Source organism: Bubalus bubalis, chromosome X (genome assembly GCF_019923935.1).
Source record: "Bubalus bubalis isolate 160015118507 breed Murrah chromosome X, NDDB_SH_1, whole genome shotgun sequence".
NCBI lineage: Eukaryota > Metazoa > Chordata > Mammalia > Artiodactyla > Bovidae > Bubalus > Bubalus bubalis.
Genome location: NC_059181.1, coordinates 3,542,251 through 3,561,659, shown reverse-complemented (window position 1 = coordinate 3,561,659; position 19,409 = coordinate 3,542,251). Strand labels below are relative to the sequence as shown.

General features: G+C 43.9%; 1 protein-coding gene and 1 non-coding gene across 4 annotated transcripts in view; both read left to right on the top strand.

Annotated features, from left to right (window-relative positions):
- Positions 1-19,409, top strand: part of NLGN4X (neuroligin 4 X-linked) — a 391,119-nt gene that overhangs the window by 167,970 nt on the left and 203,740 nt on the right. The window lies entirely within an intron of this gene.
- TRNAS-GGA lies at positions 5,756-5,827 on the top strand. The gene has a single exon. It is a non-coding gene; the product is annotated as a tRNA-Ser (tRNA).

Here is a 19,409-nt window from a genome sequence, read left to right as displayed (position 1 = left end):
GAGAAAGTGGAAGTAGATTATTTTTCCTTTCCAGTTTTAACCCCTGAGGGTCGTTGATGACAACCTTGCTCAAGCCCTCTTCAGTCACCTGATGATGTAGAGTAAGTTTCTAGTTCCAGTAGCGATGAGGGGATTTGTCTGGCCCAGACTACACAACAGCATATTAGGAGCTGACTTCCTTTTTATGGAGGATCCAGGCATGTAGCATCATGCTGCACCATCCCTGAATAAAAGCAGAGAAAAGCAAGCTCCCGCACACAGGGACACACGTGTGACTGCCACCCACCTGGCGTGGACAACCGTTTGTATGTGAATGGCTCTGGCTTCAGGCATCTTGACACTCTTATCGGAAACTCTGGCCATGGACCGTGAAAAATGGCTTCTGCACGGGCCCCGGGTAGAAAGTGAAGACGGCTGCATTTTCTCTCGGCTTTTGCTGCTCTTGCTAAAAAGGTCACACGTGCAATTTAAAACGCTCCATGCATGGAGCTTGAGAAATGCCACCTAGATAATGAAACTGCTTCCGTCCGCATTTTTGGCCAGTTTCCAAAGGGGACCGTTTTTCCCCTTTCCCTTCTCATGGATTTGCAAATTTGGGCTTCTGTAAGAAAAAATGCCTGCTCCCCTGTGAATCATGGGCAGAGAAATGTACTGGGAAGATATGGGAATTGTGTGTAGATAAACAGAGTAAATGGAGAATGAAAGTGATTAATGGCAAAAATAAAAAAGAGAGGAGCAACTTGCAAAGGATGCTTTCAAAACTATTAGGAAGCTCATAGTTGAGGAAGTTGAATGTCTGAAACTCCATCAACAGAAATGCCCAAACCCATTCATGTTTAGAGATAGGCTGATGAATTTTATAATATTTTGCTTCACTTTATTTGAAAGTGAAAGTCACTCAGTCCTGTCCGACTCTTTGCGACTCCATGGACTGTCCATGGAATTCTCCAGGCCAGAATACTCGAGGAGGTAGCCTTTCCCATCTCCAGAGGCTCTTCCCAACCCAGGGATCGAACCCTGGTCTCCTGCATTGCAGGTGGATTCTTTACCAGGTGAGCCACCAGGGAAGTCCACAGAGACAGGCAAATATGTATTATTTTCCTTTACACTATTATACTCTGGCCTAGCTTAATGAGAAAGCTAAATACATTTATCTGTGGGCGTGGTCAAATGAACATTCTCACACGTTGCTGAAATGATGGAGAATTTTGAAAGAAATTGCGTGTTATATATAAAAATGTAATAGGATAACTGCTTCTCTCTGCAGCAATACTCCTCTGAGAATCTTTCCTATATGAGAGTGAAAGTCACTCAGTCGTTTCTGACTCTTTGCGACACCATGAACTACACAGTCCACTGAAATTCTCCAGGCTAGAATACTGGACTGGGTACCCTTTCCCTTCTCCAGGGGATCTTCCCAAACCAGGGATCGAACCCAGGTCTCACGCATCGTGGGCGGATTCTTTACCAGCTGAGCCACAAGGGAAGCCTTTCCTCTATAATTAAGTGCAACGATTAACTGTCTTAGTTCCTTGGAGCTGCTGAAACAAAAATGCCTCTGATTATCGGTGGGTTAGGTGGGATGGGGTTTAAACAGGAGACATTTATTTGTTACATTTCTGCAGGCCGGACGTCCAGGATCAAGGTGTCAACAGATATGGTATCTGGTGAGAACCTGATTCCTGGTTCACAGATACCATCTTTTCACCGGGTCCTCACATCGTGAAGAGGGTGGGAGAGTTCTCTGGTTTGAGTGGAGGTGGTTCCTTTTCTAAGGACACTGATAATGTCTGCGTCTCCCATTTCCGCTCGCGTTCCCTCCCCTTTCTGCTGGGCACCCTGCGTTCTCCTCCCCTGGAGTACAGGGCTCGTAGGCCCCCGAGTACAGTCTGCTCTCGCATCCGCCCCCGAGCCTTCCTTCTAATGAGCTGTATACTCAGATGGCCTCTGCCGCATCCTCCATCTGGGAAAGTACCAGGCACTTATTACATCCAGTAAAAAGTTTTTTATTTCCCCCACCCCCTCTTTTTTTTTTTAAAGACAGCGGAAGGGAAAGGGAGGATAGACTCTATTTGAGAGAGTGTGTGTTTCAGGTATCATTGTGGGTTTTCAAGTATTTCTCTATGTTTTTGGCTGCATTGGGTTTTACTTGCATCACACAGGATCTTCCATCTTCGTAGCAGCTTGTGGGGCCTTCAGTTCAGTTCAGTTCACTTGCTCAGTTGTGCCGACTCTTTGCAACCCCATGAACCGCAGCATGCCAGGCCTCCCTGTGTGTCACCAAATCCCAGAGCCTACCTAAACTCATGTCCATTGAGTCATGATGCCATCCAACCATCTCATCCTCTGTCGTCCCCTTCTCCTCCTGCCTTCAGTCTTTCCCAGCATCAGGGTCTTTTCCAATGAGTCAGCTCTTCACATAAGGTGGCCAAAGTATGGGAGCTTCAGCTTCAACATCAATCCTTCCAATGAATATTCAGGACTGATTTCCTTTAGGATGGACTGGTTGGATCTCCTTGCTGTCCAAGGGACTCTCAAGAGTCTTCTCCAACACCACAGTTCAAAAGCATCAATTCTTTGGCATTTAGCTTTCTTTATAGTCCAACTTTCACATCCATACGTGACTACTGGGAAAGGGGTCTTTGGTTGCAGCATGTCAACTTTGAGTAGGGTCATGTTCCCTGTAGGTCCCGGACCAGGGATCCAACTTGGGCCCTCTGCATTGGAAACAAAAAGTCAGCCAGTGGATGACCAGGGAAGTCCTCTATCATTGTATTTCTAATGCTTAATCTCATTTTTTTTTTCCCCGAATGATTCTCTCTCTCTCTTTAGTCGCTAAGTTGTGTCTGACTCTTGCGACTCCATGGACTGTAGCCTGCTTGCTTCTCTGTCCATGGGATTGTCCAGGTAAAAATACTGGAGTGGGGGGAGCCATTTCCTTCTCCAGGGGACCTTTCTGCCTCAGTCATAGAACCCTGGCCTCCTGCACTGTAGGCAGATTCTTTACCAACTGAGCTACAAGGGAAACAAATATTTCCTAGCAAATAATTTTTGGATTGACAAATGCATGTGAGAGATGATTTTTTTTTCTTTTTTTTAAACCAAATTACAGGCTATGCGCCAGTGAGTTCTGCTTAAAACAAAGAGGGTAGGCTTACTTTATTTTTGAAAATCATTCGGTGAATTATTTAAAATGTGCATTTGTCTAAAGTGTTGATAACTTAAGAGATGGAGATATGAATCAATGCAGCCTTTATGCATCAGAGCAGAGGTAAAGAAAGATGGGGGGGGGGGTTCTCTTGGGTTTCCTTTTCAATCTTCGATACGTGTCGTTCCGGCGGTCACAACTCTATGTTGGCATCATCATTGCAGTGTTGCAAAATGAGATCATGTATTTCTTCATTTATCTTGCCTCAGCTTGCATTTTGACTCCTCAGTTCAGTTGAGTCCAGTCGCTCAGTCGTGTCTGACTCTTTGCGACCCCGTGGACTGCAGCACGCCAGGCCTCCCTGTCCATCACCAGCTCCCAGAGTTTGACTCCTCATGGGTTTACTGTTCCAGGTGTTTGGTTTTTGGACATGGGCAGGGGGTGGAGTGAATGATGCAAGGAGAATATTTGCTCTAGACAGATGCTGTCATGCCTTCTGGGCTCCCCGTGTCTTTGTCTGCCCTGACCTTGTGGTTTTTCTTGAGTGGTTTGCCTCTGGGATGTCTCCCAGCCTCCTTCCCTAGGGAAGGAAATTTTTTCCTTTTGTCAGGGCCCATGTTGTCCAGCTGACTGGGAAGACATGCCTTCTCACCCCCTTGCTTGCACTTTACCAGTCTGGAGTGATTCTTGAACCTTCCAAGGGAATGACATCAGGGGCCCTTACATTTGAAGGTAGCAATCATTAGCGACCCAACTACAACAAGGTAGACCAGTTGTCTTATTCGCTGTTTTCGGCTTCTCTGGTAGTTCAGTTGGTAAAAAGAGTCCACCTGCAATGCAGGCTGGCCCAGTTTGACGCTTGGGTCGGGAAGATCTCCTGGAGAAGGGATAGGCTACCCACTCCAGTTTTCTTGGGCTTCCCTGGTGGCCCAGCTGGTAAAGAATCCCCCTGCAATGCAGGAGACCTGGGTTTGATCCCTGGGTTTGGAAAATCCCCTGGAGAAGGGATATGCTACCCACTCCAGTATTCTGGCCTGGAGAATTCCATGGACTGTATAGTCCGTGGGGTCGCAAAGAGTTGGACGTGACTGAGCCAGTTTCACTTTCACTATGAGGCAGACAGGCTGTTGTTTGTTGCTTTCGAATTGACCTTTTTGCTACCTTGCTCACTTTATATTTTGCTTCGGTTGGTAAAGAAAGAGATGAATGAAAACCCGATAACCACACTGGTTAAGTAGCATTGTACATATAATAGCTTAAAAGCTTTTACCCCAACAGTCTAAGCACAGAGCGTTTTTACCATTTTAATTGCTAACAATGTTTTTATTTTATGAAAAATGTTTATAAGATGGCGTTAAAAAAAAAAAAGGAAAACAAGCTGAATGTTTTCATTAGACTCAACAGACACCGAATTGCATTTCAGTGAAGGCAATCAGAACAAGTATAACGTACAAGAAAGGAAAATAATAGCAGACAAGGTACACTCTGCTTGTGAAAGTCTGCATGTAGCTATTAGGCACAGAGAATTTCTCTTACCTTCCCAGCCTTCTGTTATCTCATACCATAACATCAGATGACTTTTTGCTTTGGTGGTGCTTCTTACATGTATATTTTTTTGGAACCGCCTTTTCTCAGTCTTCTTTTTTTAAATTGAAGTATAGTTGATTTATAATGTTTTGTTAGTTTCAAATGTACAGCGAAGTGATTCGGTTATACTTACATATGTTATCTATGTTTTTTCCAAATTCTGTTCCCTTACAGGTTAATATAAAAGATTGAGTAGAATGACCTCTGCTTTACAGTAGGTCCTTGCTGGTTATCTATTTTATATATAGTAGTGTGTATATTTGGAGAAGGCAACGGCAACCCACTCCAGTATTCTTGCTTGGAAAATCCCATGGGCGGAGGAGCCTGGTGGGCTGCAGTCCATGGGGTCGCTAAGGGTCGGACGCGACTGAGCGACTTCACTTTCACTTTTCACTTTCATGCATTGGAGAAGGAAATGGCAACCCACTCCAGTGTTCTTGCCTGGAGAATCCCAGGGACAGGGGAGCCTGGTGGGCTGCCGTCTATGGGGTCGCACAGAGTGGGACACGACTGAAGCGACTTAGCAACAGCAGCAGCAGCAGTGTGTATATTTTAATCCCAAATTCTTAATTTATACCCCACCATTCCTTTTGGTGACCATAAGTTTTGTTTTCCATGTCTGAGACTCTATTTCTGTTTTGCATATTAGCTCATTTGTATAATGTTTTGGATTCCACATGTAAGTGATACCACGTGACGTTTATTTTTCTCCCGTGTGACTCATTTCACTGAGTATGGTAATCTCTAGGTAATCTCTAGGTCATGTTACTGCAAAATGTTTTTTTATGGCTGAGTTCTGTTCCACTGTACATATGTAAAAAGCATCTCATTATCCGTTCTTCTCTTGATGGGCATGTAGGTTGTCTTTGCTGTTGTTGTAAATAGTGCTGCTCTGAACATCGGGGTGAATGTACCTTTTCCAGTTATAGCTTTCTCTGGACGTATGCCCAGGAGTGGGACTGCTGGATCATGTGTTAGCTCTGTTTTTCGTTTTTTTTTAAGGAACCTCCATACTCAGAGTCCCTGGTGGCTCAGAGGTTAAAGCGTCTGCCTGGAGTGTAGGAGGCCCGGGTTCGATCCCTGGGTTGGGAAGATCCCCTGGAGAAGGAAAATGGCAATCCATTCCAGTACTCTTGCCTGGAGAATCCCGTGGAGGGAGGAGCCTGGTAGGCTACAGTCCATGGGGTCGCAAAGCGTCAGACAGGACTGAGCGACTTCACTTCACTTCCATACTGTTATCCACAGAAGCTGTAGCAGCTTACGTTCCTGCCAAGTGTAGGAGGCTTCTTAGGAAGTGATAACCTTAAAAGTGATGTACGTCTCTGTGTAGATGACTGTGGACTCAACCCATATAGATCCGGTAGTCCTAACCTAATTATAAACATGTGGATCTTATCTGTAGACAAATGAGTATAGTCTTTAGCCGGGGAGAGAAGGATTAATGACAAGTCTCAGGTTTGAAATCCTGGCCCGAGATCTTCCCATCTTTCCATCTATTGCACAATCACTTTTCTCTGTCTGTGAAATTTGAAACGCCCAAACAATTGTTTATCAGATCTTGACTGTTACATTAAATACTATAATCTTGTCTCAGCCAGGTCAGTTCGTTTTCTAAAGAAAGGTACATGGTTGTTATTTTCCTGGGAAAAGTGTCCAGGCTAAATACATTCTTCCTAAATAATAGAAAGCCTGCTTTCAGTATTTATGGCCCGAATGGCTGTCAGTAAACAGGCCAGTCCCTTGAGGATATGTTTAGACTGGAAAAGAAAGATGCACTCTTTTACTTATTTTTATCGAAGCATAGTTGATTTACCTTGGTAGTTTGAGGTGTACAATGTAGCAATTTAGTATCATTTATATATTATACACCCTACAGACTTGTCACAGTGTTACTGACTGGATTCCCTGTGCTTGTGTGTTACAATTCTGTGAATGTTTTACATCTGAATTTCTGCCTCTTAATCTGAATTTCAAATTTCCAGTTAGTTCTAGAACTCTGACTCCACGACCCTTTCATATATATCACCTTTTTCTGTCGAGATGAAGATAATTCTGCATCGTTGGATCTAGATACTCGCAGCTAAGCCCCACGGATCTTGGGGAAACTCCTCCCCGCCAACCTTTATGGCACTTGAGTGACTACGTGAGAATATATTTTCCATGGAAAGGTATAACTCCTCGGAGAAGGCTGTGACCCAGAAAAGAAGAAGCATCTCTGACTTAGATTCTGAATGTCAGGACCACTCACTTGAAACCAAAGAATCTCTTCTTGGCACCTATGAGAGGGAACCATATGGAGCTGACATTTGCTTGGACCTAAAAATGTCAAATACCGTCACGTTCCCAGGGCTCATACTATATTTTTCCTACATTTGCATTCTCTCCCTTCTTAAATAGTCGTTTCCTTCAGAAGACAGGGGGATTTCTGTGCCTTACTCAACTCGTGGTAAAGATGGTGACTTGAAAGGGTACGTGTGAGCAAGGTGGATCTTGTTTAAAGTGTTACCTTTATAATCCAGGGTGAGTTAATGCCACTGTCTGGAATGCTGGAGTAATAAGACCTCTTTGGGTTTTGGTAAGCATTCCTTGAAACTATGAGTTGTACAATAATGAGAATTTCCCTCTCCCCTGGTGTGACTAATATGACGTAGACAATGATGTCAGAGGTCTCCCTGCTGTTTCTTTTTTGTTGCAGTTTCTTTACAATGTTGTATTCTTTCCTGGTGGCTCAGAGCGTAAAGCGTCTGCCTTGCAATGCACGAGACCTGGGTTCGATCCCTGGGTCGGGAAGCTCCCCTGGAGAAGGAAATGGGAACCCACTCCAGTATTGTTGCCTGGAGAATCCCATGGACGGAGGAGCCTGGTGGGCTACAATCCACCGCATCACCCTACTGAGCGACTTCACTTCACTTACAATGTTGTATTAGTTTCTGTTGTACAGCAAAGGGAGTCAGCTGTACGTATAGCTATATCCCCTCTTTTTGTGGCTTTCTCTCCCGTTTTAGCCACCCACAGGTTCTCATTGTGGAACCCAGTAGGTTCTCTCTGGTTATCTATCTTATACATAGTACCAATAGTATGTAGGTCAACCTGAATCTCCCTATTTATCCGTCTCCCTTTCCCCGCTTTGTGACCACATATTTGTTCTCTACATTTGTGTCTCTGTTTCTGCTTTGCAAACAAGATTATGTACACAGTTTTTCTAGATTCCACTCAAATGTCTTAATATAGGATAATTTTTTTTCTGACTTCCTTCACTCTCTGTGAGTCTGTAGGTCCACCCACATCTCTGCAAATGGCATCCTTAATATTGTAGACACACAAATGCAACTCACGTTGACTCTTTGCTACATGTCAGGTACAATTCAGTGTGTTACGACGCTGATTCCCTGCAAAACAGGTGTTTATTTAGTTGCTGTATATGTCTAAGCCTGAAGACAGAGGCATCAGTTTTGTTATTCTCTTTTAATTAAAATTTTAAACCTTTATTTATTTTGCTAAGTTAATTTATTTATTTTAATGGGAGGCTAATTACTTTGCAATATTGTAGTGGTTTTTGCCATACCTTCACATGAATCAGCCGTGGGTGTACATGTGTCCCCCATCCTGAACTTTATTTATTTTTAACTGATGGACGATTGCTTTACAGGGCTGTGTTCATTTCTACCAGACATCAACAGGAATCGGCCATAGGTTGACCCCTGTCCCCTCCCACCTGAACCTCCCTCCCACCTCCCGCCCCATCCCACCCCTCTCCTTTGTTACGGACCCCCAGGTTGAGTTCCCTGAGTCAGACAGCAAATGCCTATTGGCTGTGCATTTTAAATTCCCTGAGTCATTCCCATTGGTTCTCTGTTTTAAAGATGGCAATGTATGGTTCCATGTTCCTCTCACCATACCTCCATACCCTGTCCTTCCCCAGCTCCCAGCACGTCCATCTGTCTCTTCTCTATGTCTGCATCGCCATTGCTGTGAGAGAGTTTATCTTTAGCTACAACGCCTCCACGTTGTCCTGGCTTCCATGTTCTCATGGGGGAAGATGAACCTGATCCATTAGACTCAGGAGTATAAAGCAGTACAGGTGGTCATAAGGCACTCTTGTGATTATTAAGGCAGGATGGAGGTTGTCAGGACTTGAGGTTGGAGTTAGATTAAATCAGGAGCTTTTGGGTGGGCACTATTGCTAGCTGGCATTTGATCTGGGACTTCCCTTGTAGTCCAGTATATTAAGACGCTTCATCCCCAGGTTCAATACCTGGTCCAGGAACCAGATGCCACATGCTAAAACTAAAGATCCCACGTGCTCCGGCTAACACTTGGCTGCAATTGTTGTTCAGTCGCTCAGCTCAGTTGTGTCCAGCTCTTTGCAGCCTCGTGGACTGCAGCACGCCAGGCTTCCCTGTCCTTCACCATCTCCCGGAGTTTGCTCAAACTCATGTCCATCAAGTCCATGATGCCATCCAACCATCTCATCCTCTATCATCCCCTTCTCCTCCTGCCTTCGATCTTTCCCAGCTTCAGGGTCTTTTCCAATGAGTCAGTTCTTCGCATCAGGTGGCCAAAGTATTGGAGCTTCAGCATCAGTCCTCCCAATGACTATTCATGATTGATCTCCTTTAGAATGGACTGGTTGGATCTCCTTGCAGTCCAAGGGACTCTCAAGAATCTTCTCCAGCACCACAATTGGAAAGCAAGCATCCATTCTCCGGCACTAAGGGTTCTTTAGGGTCCAACTCTCACATCCACACATGAGGACTGGAAAAATCATGGTTAAACCATAAAACCAAGTAGACAACAAAAAGCAACCTGATGTGACTTTTCATAGCAGGGTCAGGAGATGATGTTATTCATTGACTGCAGTTTATAGATATGGAAATGGAAAATTAGGGCTATGAGAGAACTTAGCAGTGTTCAGATAAGGACTAGGGTAAAAGCCTTTATCACTAAACTCTCTAGCAGCTGCACGCATACTCTTAGCCTCATTCCAGCAACCAGAGTATAAGACCAGGGCTCATCTCAGATCTATTTATGAGGGTATGTCCACCATTTAGTCACCTCATTCAGCTGCCCCCAATGCGTTTGTCAGGGAGCCACAGGAAAACACTTCTGAGTGGTTTCAATGTAATTGAAAAGTCCTCCACCCTGTACTTGTAGCTTGTGATTAATTAGAAAATGGTGTATTTCATCTCAGAGGCTGGGCTCATCGGATTACGTGGTAGACATTGGGGATGATCCATTGCCGGGAGCATATAATTAGAGTCGCTGTGAGCATATAATTAGAGTCGCTATGCTGAGTTGCCATGGAAACAGTCCTGTCCCTTCATCTTCCATCACAGCAGGGTTGCCAGGGGATGGACATACTCAGTAGTGAGATATTAGAAGTAACAGGAGATCAGAAGTTGGTGGAGAAGGACCAGCAGAGTACCTCATAAACACAGGTGCTTGGGAGCAGGTTAAATGAGCCCTGTGGAGCCCATCCACTGATTAAACCAACCAACCCAATGAAAAAAAGGAGGGGGGAGGACAGAAGATCTAAACAGACATTTCTCCAAAGAAGCCATACAGAGGGCTAATAAACACATGAAAAGGTGCTCAGCATCACTCACTCTTAGAGAGATGCAAATCAGAACCGCAATGGGGTATCACCTCACACCAGTCACGATAGCCATCATCAAAAAGTCTGCAAACAGACTGGAGAGGGTGTGGAGAAAACTGACCCTCCTACACTATTGGGGGGAATGTAAGTTTGGTACGGCAGCCATGGAGAGCAGTATGGAGATTGCTTATGGAAACTAGAGATAAAAGTACCATATGACCCAGCAACCCTACCACCGGGCATATCCTCTGAGAAAAACGTAGCTGAAAAAGACACATGGACTCCACTGTTCATTGCAGCACTGTTTATAATATCCCAGACTTGGAAGCAACCTAGATGTCCAGCAACAGAGGGATGGATAAGAGAGCGGTGCTACATATATATAGTCAAATACTGCTCAGCTATAAAAAAGGATGAAATGATACCATCTGCAGCAACATGGATGGACCTAGAGATGACCATACTAAGTGAAGTAAGCCAGACAGAGGAAGACAGATACCATAAGAAATCACTTATATGTGGAATCTAAAAAAAAAAAAAAAAAAAATACACATGAGCTTTTTTCTCAAAACAGAAAGAGACCCACAGACAAGGAAAACAAATTTATGGTTCACAAAAGGGAAGCAGCGATGAAAGTGAAAGTGTCAGTCACCGTCGTGTCCGACTCTTTGCCACCCCATGGACTGTAACCCACCAGGCTCCTCTGTCCATGGGATTCTCTAGGAGGAATACTGGGGAGGGTTGTCATTTCTTCCTCCTCCAGGGGATCTTCCTGACCCAGGGATTGAACCCACGTCTCTTATGTCTCCTGCGTTGGCAGGTGGGTTCTTTACCACTTGCGCTACCTGGGAAGCAGGGATGGCTATATTAGAAGTTTGGGATTAAGAGGTGCAAACTATTGTATATAGGATCGATAAACACCAAGATCCTACCATGTAGGAAACTCTATTCAATATCCTGTTATAAATCATAATGGACAAAATGTTAAGAAAAATACGTGTGTGTGTGTGTGCATATAAAACTGAATCACTTTGCTGTATATCAGAAAGTAACAGAGCATCACAAACAACTCCACTTTAAGTTTTTCTAAAAAAATGAATATTGAAGAAAAACAGGATTTTGGATTGTAATGAGAACTGTGAAGGAACCCAGAGTAACTCCCGTATGGTGGGGTTACTGAATATTGCATGATTGGGGAGGGCTTCTCTGAGGATGAGAAATTCAGGCAAAGAACAGATAAAATCGCAATAGAAAGAACAGGGCAGATAGAATCCAGACGGAGATTCTGGGCTACACGTTTGTCTTTTCATCACGTGAACGAGTCTTGCAGGTTTGCTGAAATTTAATAAACTTGAGCGGCAGGAGTTCAGGATCACACTACAGGGAACTCAGCTTTCTCCGTGGCTTGTGGGATTACAAAAGGTGCTTTGCTGGAAATCCCATTTGCACTTTCGAAAGCTGGTGACAGGCTATGACCGAGAACGTCTTATCGTTTGCCAAGCAAGTAAAAGTGTACTGAATGTGGCGAAAAAAGCACTGTCTTTCTACAAATCCTTGTCTTTTCGGATGTTCAGCTTCTGTATTCGTCTCCATTTCGGTTGAGTCAGTGGGTGGTTGGATGATTAGCTCCATGTTTCTGGTGTAAGAGGAAGGTAAATGAGAGAAAAAGAAAAACAGCCAATTTCTATTTAATGCCAGGAGGGGAAAAAAAAAAGAACAGGACTTCTCTGGTGATCTGGTGGTTACGACTCAGAGCTTCCAGTGCAAGGGATGTGAGTCCCATCTCTGATCAGGGAACTAAGATTCCACACTTAGTTTTTTGTGCACTGCAGCCAAAAAATAAATTATTTTAAAGAAGGTAGGTAGGGTGAAAAAGCTTGATTGGGAAACATTTTAAAGAGGAAAGAGGTATTCAGTTCAGTTCAGTCGCTCAGTCGTGTCCCAGTCTTTGCGACCCCATGAATCGCAGCACGCCAGACCTCCCTGTCCATCACCAACTCCCGGAGTTCCCTCAAACTCATGTCCATCGAATCGGTGATGCCATCCAGCCATCTCATCCTCTGTCGTCCCCTTCTCCTCCTGCCCCCAATCCCTCCCAGCCTCAGGGTCTTTTCCAATGAGTCAACTCTTCACATGAGGTGGCCAAAGGATTGGAGTTTCAGCTTCAGCATCAGTCCTTCCAATGAACACCCAGGACTGATCTCCTTCGGGATGGACTGGGTGGATCTCCTTGCAGTCCAAGGGACTCTCAAGAGTCTTCTCCAACACCACAGTTCAAAAACATCAATTCTTCGGCGCTCAGCCTTCTTCACAGTCCAACTCTCACATCCATACATGACCACTGGAAAAACCATAGCCTTGACTAGACGGACCTTTGTTGGCAAAGTAATGTCTCTGCTTTTCAATATGCTATCTAGGTTGGTCATAACTTTCCTTCCAAGGAGTAAGCGTCCTTTAATTTCATGGCTGCAGTCTATATTGGTGCCTAAAACTGAAATGTCTGAATGTAACATTGATGCTATAGTGAACTGTGAAATAAGATCATGTAAAATATATATATTTGAACCATGTGATGTAACTTTCTCTCTAGGCTTTAGTTACCAAAATTTGAACATAAACATTTTTAAACGCACACCTGTGCAAACGGCAGGTGGCACATCACTTTTTATATTTAAGAATTACGTGGGAGTGAAAGAAACGGTTTTCAAAATGGTAAGTTTAACAGTATTTAACACAGAATTTTGAAGAAAGAACATATTGGATGTATCCAAATATTTTTTAGGACTTTGTTCTTTTAGGGTCTGATCACAGGCAGTGCTAAAAATAGTTCCTTTCTCTCTTTTTTTTGGTCTTCTTTGGAAATAAATGTTAATTACTGAAAAGAAATAGTGTAAAGAAGCAAAGGAAATTAGCAAAAATGCATTTCCTATCTTCTCATTTTCCTGTGTCGAGGAAATAGGAAAGGCCCGTAGAGTTAGTCTAATTAATTGGTGTTTCCTTTCAGTGGAGAAATGATGCCTGTGGTTAAATGCACACAGCATTTCCAACTGCAGCTTTCTTTAGATCCCATGGGAGAGTGTACTGAGTGGTCAGCTTTCCCATGGAGTTTGTCCAGGAGTTCATAAAGACAGGGTCCTCACTCTGACCCCAGAGCACTTGCTGCAGGACAGATGGACCAACCTTGTCTTCTGACAAGAGACAGAGAGATGCACCAAACTGCATTGCCTGGAATTCTCCAGGCAACAGTGCTGGAGTGGATTGCCATTCCCTTCTCCAGAGTATCTTCCCTACCCAGGGATCAGGCCTGCGTCTCCTGCACTGCAGGAGGAGCTTTACAATCCAAGCTGCCAGGGAAGCCCCGTCACACAATATTATCCTAACAATTAATGACAGATGAGAGATGCGCCAAACTGCATATTCTACATAGCTAAGAGGTTTGCTTTCCTGAAACTCTGTTGGGCATTCAGGATCACCCTGATGCTGGGAACGATTGAGGGAAGGAGGAGAAGGGGAGGACAGAGGATGAGATGGTTGAATGGCATCACTGACGGGATGGGCATGAGAAAACTTCCGGGACATAGGGAAGAACATAGCACAATACATGGGGTTGCAAAGGGTTGGACACGACAGAGTGACCGAACGCCACCAATTCAAGCTCACAAAACAGAGCTCTTGTCAAAGTCTGCTAGTTGCTCAGTTGTGTCCGACTTTTTGCGACCCCATGGACTGCAGCTCGCCAGGCTCCTCTGTCCATGGAATTCTCCAGGCAGCAATGCTGGAGTGGATTGCCATTCCCTTCTCCAGAGTATCTTCCCAACCCAGGGATCAAGCCTGCGTCTCCTGCTCTGCAGGAGGAGCTTTTCGGTCCAAGCTGCCAGGGAAGCCCTGTCACACAATATTATCCTAACAATTAATTTCCTCTCCGACATATCTTCCCTGCTTGGGATAATCTTGAGTTCTTTCTCAGGAATCACTTTTGAAAGGAAGCCCAACCTTGACTTCTTGTAACATTCTTATTACTGTTTCTTGACCTTCTTTCATCCTGCACTTGGGACTGTGTCTCATCATTTTACTCTTTCCTAGTTGATGATTCAACTTCCTATTTATTGTCTGATAATCACCCCCCTTCATCTCACACCCTGTGTATTTTTCTCCTCTGCTTTATCCCCCTCCATCCCTGAGGACAGAGATCTGGACTTACACGTCTCTCATCTTCAAAACAAAATATCACAATGGCACAAGAAATTCTCTTTCATGACCCTCCATCCTATTTTTGTTTGTACACAGTGGCACAAATTTTGTCAAGATGGCATAGGTCCTCTGACTAAATTTCACCATCAGGAACAGTTCTCAAACCCCCCAACAATCTTATGTCTTCTGCTGCTGCTGCTGCTGCTAAGTCACTTCAGTCGTGTCTGACTCTGTGTGACAAATTATACAAATTTTAAAATATATACCCTTGATGCTATTGTTGACATTTTATGTGAGGCATTAATTCATTCCAACAGCAAACATTGATTGTGCTACAGATCTACTCACTGCAGTGCCGTTGGTACCACTGGGAAAAACAAGGTGTCTTCTTCTTTATAAGATTTTTTTTTGGATGGGGACTATTTTTAAAGTCTTTATTGAATTTGTTAAAACATTGCTTGTTTTATATTTTGGCCATGAGGCATGTGGGTCTCTGAGCAGGGATTGCAAAGTCTTAACCACTGGACCACCAGGGAAGTCCCAAGGGGTCTTGATTATCTAAAGCAGAGTATGTTCGAAGATGGAGCAGAAGATGAAGCTACAGCCAGATTTGGGAATGAACCCAGAGTACAGTGAAACATCCGTCTAGTCACAACTATGGTTTTTCCAGTAGTCACGTCTGGATGTGAGAGTTGGACTCTAAACGCAGCTGAGCACCAAAGAATTGATGCTTTTGAACTGTGGTGTTGGAGAAGACTCTTGAGAGTCCCTTGGACTGCAAGGAGGTCCAACCAGTCCATCCTAAAGGAAATCAGTCTTGAATCTTCATTGGAAAAACTAATGCTGATGCTGAAGCTCCAATCCTTTGGCCACCTGATGTGAAGAACTGACTCATTTGAAAAGACCCTGATGCTGGGAAAGATTGAAGGCAGGAGGAGAAGGGGACGACAGAGGATGAAATGGTTGGATGGCATCACCGACTCGATGGATGTGAGTTTGAGTAAGCTCCGGGAGTTGGTGATGGATAGGGAGGCCTGGTGTGCTGCAGTCCATGGGGCTGCAAAGAGTCGGCCACAACTGAGCAACTGAACTGACAGTGAATATGAGAGAACAGACTTTGGGGTTAATTTGGGCTGTTGGTGTGACTGTCCCTAGGTTTTTCAGACATGGGTCTGCCAACGCTGAGTGGCACGGAGGAAGGTGGATGGGAGGGAATTGGACACTTCTCTTTAGGATCCTCGGGTGGAAGCTCAGCGAGGAATGAGGCATGATTTACAAAGGATAACAGGGGAGCCATGAATGGGCGAGAGGATAAACACAAGGGTGACCCCAAAGGTGGACTCAGCGTGACTTCAGCAAGGGAGACCGATGCTAAGGGAAGGTGAACACAGAGACAGACACACATGTCACGTGGAGGGGCTGGGAACCACTGATAACTGAACATTTATTGTAAAGCTAACCTGAAGGCTAGAAAAAAAAATGGACGCTTTCCTCAGAAATGGAGCAGTTCAAAGCTTTTAGTCCCAATTCAGAATCTCACACCTCTGCTCTCACGTAGTTCCCTTTGATTTACTGGGAAAGAAGGGAAAAAGAAAAAAAAGACAAGCTGGAAATAAATCTCCCTGACATTGTGCTATTCAGGAAGTCAGACGTCCCCCACGCATCATGGAAGTCTGTCTCTGGCTTTATCTTGCAGTCTCTGAAAATGCAAGGACACACAGGGCCTTCGCCACCATCCCTTGGGCCAATAACCTGTCTCAGCTCATCGGGAAAAGTAGGGGGAGGGGGAAACATGCTTTTGTTGTAGAGGTGTCTGTAATCTGTTGAGGCGTCATCAGCTGTCCGTGGTGCTGAATTTATAATGGCAGCGTCCAGTTGACAAGCCTAATCCTTGCTCTTCTCTGGAGGCTCCCTGGGTGCTGCCTTCATTCTCTCAAGCATCCAGACTGTCATGTATAAAGCACTCTCCAAGTGTCTTCCTTAATGACGTAGGGTAAGAAGCCTTGGTGGCCGTCCTCAAATTCACATCTTGCTTGTGCCCCAACAAGGGCTGGGTTTCTACAGACATTCAGATACTCCTCCAGCCGCGTGAAGCACGTGATGCATGTCAGTGATGTCAAGGAGCAGAGCAGCTGGCCGTGTCTAGAATTAGGATTCTGCTGCTGATGCTGTTTTAGTTGCTCAGTCATGTCAGACCCTTTGAGACCCCATTGACTGTAGCCCGCCAGGCTCCTCTGTCCATGGGATTCCCTCGGTGAGAATACTGGAGTGGGTTGCTATTTATCTTTCTCCAGGACATCTTTCGGACCCAGGTATCGAACCTGGGTCTCCTGCATTGTAGGCAGATTCTTTACCATCTGAGCCCCCAGGGAAGCCCCCGGAATTAGGGTGCTAGAAACCTGATGGGGGATTTTCTCCTGGCCCACTTACTGCAAAGGGGAAAGAGAACAAAACCACAAATGTGTCATTTGGCTTCACCTTCAGTTCATGCCTTCCTCCTGGTGAGAACAGCTCTCCTATCAGGCAGCTTTTCCTTCACTGCTTTTAGATTTTGTTCTAGCAGCGTGTTTTACAATAGCACATTTTACTATGGTTAGAAAGACTTTGAGCTGGGCTTAAAGAGGCACAATTTTCCCTCCCTCCCACCACGGCCATTGACTTAGAATATAAAAATCATCCCAAAACACCATAAATACAAAGTGTTGGCCTGAAAGAATCTTGACCACAGCCTTAACTGAAGTATTGTTGAATTAATTCATTTAGACTCTGTTTAATTAATTCCTTTAGACTCCTGTGTTAATTTCTGATGTAACCACCAAAGTGACTCTGTTATATGCACGTATGTATACATATATACTTAGGAAAGTCACTCAGTCGTGTCCGACTCTTTGCAACCCCATGGACTGTACAGTCCATGGAATTTTCCAGGCAAGAATGCAGGAGTGGGTAGCGTTTCCCTTCTCCAGGGGATCTTCCCAACCCAGGGATTGAACCCATGTCTCCCGCATTGCAGGCGGATTCTTTACCAGCTGAGCCACAAGAAAGCCCATATATATATACTTATATATACATATATACACATGTGTACAGATGGGCTTCCCAGGTGGCACAGTGGTAGAGAATCTGCCTGACTGTGCTGGAGACAGAGGTTCGATCCCTGGATTGGGAAGATCCCCTGAAGAAGGAAATGGCAACCACCCTGCTCCAGTATTCTTGCTTGGAAAATCCCATGGATAGAGGTGCCTGATGGGGTACAATCCTTGGGGTCACAAAGAGTCGGATGGGACTGAGCTTGCAACACATATGTATGAATATATGGGAATACTCTTTTTCATATTCTTTTCCTTAATGCTTTTATACCACAGGATATTGAATATATTTCCCTCTGCTATGCGCTTGTGTTAGTTGCTCAGTCGTGTCCAACTCTTTGCGATCCCATAGACTTCAATAATGCAAATGTAATTATTTTGTTTCTTGTGTCCCCTTTAAGACCAGCTCGAGCTTAAAATTAAAAGTTTTTCTAACCATAGTAAAATGTGCTATTGTAAAACACACTGCTAGAACAAAATCTAAAATGGAACACGAGTAGTGTTCCATTGTGTGTGTTTGTGTTTGTGTGTGTATATATACCAGATCTTCTTTATCCATTCCTCAGTTGACGGACCTTTAGGTTACTTTCATAACATGGCTGTATTACGTTCTTAATAGTCATGAAGACATGTTGCCATTGGTTCTAAGGGGTTTCTCACTCTCTCGTGCAATGATTTTATCAGGCAAGATAAAACATGTGCGTCATATGCACGCAATGTAAGGTTTTCTATCAAAGATACTGTTTGTCTGTAGAAGCTCTTGGGAAATCTGTATTAAGTCGAAAAAATACTATAACAAACATTTGGGAAATAGCTGAATTTTCAGTAAAGCCACCGGTTTAAATGGTTGTGTTTCTACACTCCTCCATGTGCTGCTTTTTAAAGGTTATATACCCTTTTGTTTCTTTGTAAATGCTGGTATTGTTTTTGCTCTTTACCTGTCCCGCTAATCGGGGAGCATCTCAAGAATCTGGACCATCTCTTATTTTAACAAATAGTGTGGTGTAGGAACCCAGGGTGAAAAAAAAATCTCATTATTCCATTTCTATTTGTTGATGATCATAGTGGCTTTTTATTGTATTGGATTCATACATCATTCATTCGTACCTCGTTATTTTCCATCAGTGGAAGCTAGAATTCTGTTCAGTCACCTCAATTATCATCTTGTATCAGGCATCCAGGAAATTTTCCTCTATTTTGCATTTCAGTATGATGTATGGTAAAATTATGATAAATTCTCACAATGACACTTCTTACTTCTCCAAAGGGCATGTCCTGTGTCGGTCACAAAGAACATCTGTCTAATGGAAGTCATCTTCTCTGAAATGATTAAAGATTGTTTATAGATTCTATTTCTGGATGAGCTCCTGGCTCATTAGATATATTGCCTGGTGATTTTTTTTTTTTAACTGTTGGTGCTTCACCTAATTTTTCAGTTTTACTTTCTGTAACATTTATCTTTGAAGCTTGAAATCTACAAGAAAAACGTACTGATATGAATTAGCCATCACTCACCTTTCTTAGGAAGAGCAGTTACTTTTGACATTTCTTAGTATCCTCATCATATTTCCTGGTCTGGATTTTTGTTGGTATTTCATGTTTACTCAGCGTTTTGCTTTTATAAGTCTTGTCTCTTCAAAACTCAGCACGAAAACTATCTTTCTTTTATGGTGGCTCCCTTAGCATGTAGGCAGGACAGCCTTTCCTCCTAGATGCTAAATACATCTGTGTCATCTGACTTTACTCTTTTTGAAGGATTGTTCATTTATTGGCTTGGCGAAAAACGTTCATTCAAGTT